This window comes from Scomber japonicus, chromosome 11 (genome assembly GCF_027409825.1).
Source record: "Scomber japonicus isolate fScoJap1 chromosome 11, fScoJap1.pri, whole genome shotgun sequence".
NCBI lineage: Eukaryota > Metazoa > Chordata > Actinopteri > Scombriformes > Scombridae > Scomber > Scomber japonicus.
The window spans coordinates 16,122,997-16,127,181 of NC_070588.1; positions in this window are offsets into that span (position 1 = coordinate 16,122,997).

Genomic DNA, 4,185 nt, shown 5'->3' on the forward strand with positions numbered 1-4,185 from the left:
TCAATCATTTCAGTCACGTTTTAAGAAAAAATGACACGTTTCTCTATTTCCAGTTTCTTAAATATTTTCTGGTTTCTTTAGTCTACTGTGATAATTAACTGAATATCTTTGGGTTGCGGCTTGTTGATCAAGACATAAAATACATTTTAGGTTACACTTTGGGCTTTTGGAAACAGTGATTTATTCTGGTATTTCATAGCCCAAAAAACAAATCAGTACGTCAAGAAAATAATCAACAGAAAATAATCATTGGTTGAAGCCCTGATTGTGTTTGTTTGATGCAGCAGAGTGGAGCCAAAGTCAGCATCATCCAGTGACAGTCTGTTTTTGCTGAGTCAAGACAGTGATTTGTTGTGTTTAACTGAGACAGTGAAAAGCTTATATTTACATTTTCTTTCCGCATATCAATAAAAATCATCAAGTCAAATTAAATTATTTGAAGGGGAACCCACATGACCATTTGGTAATTACATACACAAGGTCTTTGTGGGATAAAAACACATTTTGAATAAAATTCCACCTCATTTGGACAAGTTAGTGACAATAAAAAGGAACTTGCCATACAAAAAAGTGGTTAGGTTTAGAGTAGAGTGATATCGCAATGAAATAAACAGAAATTGACTCTCTGGGGGGAAAGTGCAATTCTGAACATCCCTCTGAGCCCGGGTAATGCTGTGCTATCATCCCGGCCTCAGCTATTCTGTCCTCCAGGTGCACCAATGAATGACCGACCCAGTCATGTTTAAGCCACTGTAATTTTACCTCTGCCACACTGTCAGCACTAGATTATCCCTTTCCTGAACAATACCATACCTTTTACAATCCTTAGGTAACAAATTGTGTCTGCATGGAGGCAATACATGCTGCTTGATCTCTGAACTTCAAACTACAGTTGTTGAGACTTTTTTTCTTTCCGGAAATGCAGGAAAAGAGAGCATCACACAACAGAGGGAAGAAATACAGTGCTGTGGTGTTAAACAGTTTTATTACAGTCCAAACATGTGGTTGAAAATGTCTACAAAATTCAAAAGTGTGAGTTTAAACTGGCTACAGCTGTGGCTTTGTTACACGCAGGTAAGAGGCAGACTTGCTCACATGATTACAACAATTTCGCTATTAATTGTATGGTTGATGGTTTGATTCCCAGCAGCTCCTTGAGCAACACACTGAACCCCAGATTGCTCATCATTTGTGCATGAAAAACGTAAATCAAGTGGTACAAAAGAGTCTTCCAAATGAATGTGAATGAATATAGAGGCTGAAATATCACATTTACTGTTGCATCATTTCACAAGTGAAACTACAATTTGTGAGGTGGTGAGATGCAGGAGAAGTTGCAGAGTGAAATTGCTTTGGTGTTTTTAGAGACCAAGCAGTGCGAGACAGGAGTGTAAGCTAGAAATATGGTTTCATTTACCCAAAAGAAAGCAGAAACTTTTACAAAACCAAGAACTTAATAACTAGGCCTATAAAAAGGGTTAACAAAAGATACTCAATATAACAACAAAGAAACTGAGACGTTAACACAACTGACCCAACTTTATGACATATATGTACACTGACTTTGCCAAACCAAATGACACACAAGGGGTAAACAAAATGCTGACTACAACTAAATACAAGGCAAAGTAACTAAACCCACTAAAACCAAATCACATTCACTCAGCTGTAGAAACAACACTTGTGAGATGCACTTAATTGGTTTGTACAGTTTGTAAGATTTTGTTCCTTGAGTGCACTACATCTCACAGGAAATATTGTACTTTTTACTCCATCACATTTAAATCTGACAGGAAGATTACGATTTTACCTTCAAAAATTTGCCCATGAGACATAATTAAATGCTGGGAGTTCTGGTATGTTTAGTTCAGCTAAAACACAACATTAAAGTGTTGACCCATCAGTGCAATAAAAATTTAACATGACTATTAATCACATTTAAATATAATTTAACATTGTGGATAATTGAGTGAATTTTATTGCTACATTGTTTACTTTTACTGAAAGATCCTCACCAGGTGTGTTTTCAAACATACATGAATACTGGTCTTTGAATAATAATTTGTGTCCGATATGATATGAAGTTCAATTACCTGATTAGAAATTGTTAAAATTACAGCTACTCCTCCTTTACTGAATAATTCAGAAACCATCATGAACATGTATACTTTTAATTGAGACTCCTACGTCAATGTAATGTCCATTCTCAGTATACTACAAACTTCAATCCAAAAACATACATTTTCATCTCCTTATTTTATCGATCAATGATGACTCAACTAATTTTCCTGGATTGTATCACAATATACTGTATATTAACGTTGTAATTTAAAATGATATATACCATGCTAGAAAAGTTTCATGATTACACCCAAAGGCTTCAGTGAAACTGCTCACAGCCTCCAGGTGTGAATGTGTGAGTGTGAACAAGGTGTTCTTGAGAGAGAGAGAGCATTGTTTTCAGGATAAATAAAGTTGTAGACACCACTATGAACTTCAGGTTTTCACATCACACTTGTTTAAGTTGCATACTGAACCACAACTGGCTGTTTTGTGGTGCTGGTGGGTAAGCAATATTTTCCTGTGCAGTTATTTCTGTGCATTCCTTTACTTTTTTTTACGTCGTGCCAACTTCACTCATGTTCTTAAGTAGTTGAATACTTGAGAAAACCAGTTCTTAATATCCAGCTTGTACATTTCTCAAATGAGACCATTTCATCATTGTGTATTTATTTGCAAAAAAAAAATGGATCACCTAATTTAATGTGAGGTCCGAAGTAGTTGTGATGTCACAAATCCTGCTCGTTGGTACATAATTTAAACTCAGATTTAAGGTGAGCACAGAGAAACTTTCCCCTTTCAGATGAATGTGAAAACATCATTCTTGTATCAAACTCTACACATACATTATTCTGCACAGTGAAGCTCAAACATCTCAATGAAAACACATCTAGGCTACTTTAAGTAAAATGTTGAATGATTTCTTCCAGTTTTTCAAACATTACCAGCCTGACTTCTGCTATGTCTGCAGCACAAACAGCTCACAACAGACACAAAAGTACAACGGAAATGATAAAAGACTAAATGACATTCAGATTAAAGAATGCAGCGGAAACAAAATAATGTTGAAGAAGATGAGCTAACTGTGATGTGATGTGGGGTGAGGTGTTTTGTGGTGTTGGTGGGTAAGCAATATTTTCCTGTGCAGTTATTTCTGTGCATTATGTTTCCTTTACTTTTTTTTTTTTTACATCGTGCCAACTTCACTCGTGCTCTTAAGTAGTTGAATACTTGAGAAAACCAGTTCTTAATATCCAGCTTGTAGGTTTCTCAAATGAGACCATTTCATCATCATGTATTTATTTGCAAAAAAAAATGGATCACCTAATTTAATGTGAGGTCAAAGATAGGGGTTCATTGTGGGTAAGGCTGCAACAATTATTCTTATTATAGCTTCATTAGACATTTTTCTAGAGGAAAGAAGAAAAGAATATACAAATCCTTCGGTTTTTGGACTGAATCTTTGATTTTTTGCTGAAATATTGGATCACTTGAACTTTTATTGAAATTAAATCATGTGAGAAGTTTAGAGAGAAAAATAACTATTTGGTGGAGTTGATAACAACTTCTAGACATCTGAAATGTGACCTGACTACACACTGATGTTTGTAAGACGTAAAAAGACAAAAATGTTGGACACATAAAAGTTGAGCACTGGTTTCATTTTTAATAATGTGTTTTATTTTAAAAGCTTGTTATATATTACATTGTGTAAATCTTCATCTAAGTAGACTAACTAAATAAATGTGTTTTAATAGATAGCAGGCTACAATATCTCCCTCTGAAATGTAGTGGGGAGGAAGCTATAAAGTAGCATCAAATGAAAAAACTCAATTAGGCCTACACATAAAAATCTGTCGCTGCACAATTGGAATAAATGAGTTTCTCTCTGCAGGTCTGCACAGTGCAGCACAGTGAACCGTGTCCTCGTTTGACCGCTGTAGTGTCCGCTGATCACTTTCTCCTCATCTCTCTGAGCGCCTCCTCACTCCACTGTCACACCGCCCCGCAGACAGAAAAGGACAATATGTGTCTGGATATATTTGAGTGTCCTGTCATGCCCGCTGCTGTCATCCCTATGCCCAGCGCCTGCGCTACTTCACTGCAGCTGACGTCACACCCAGC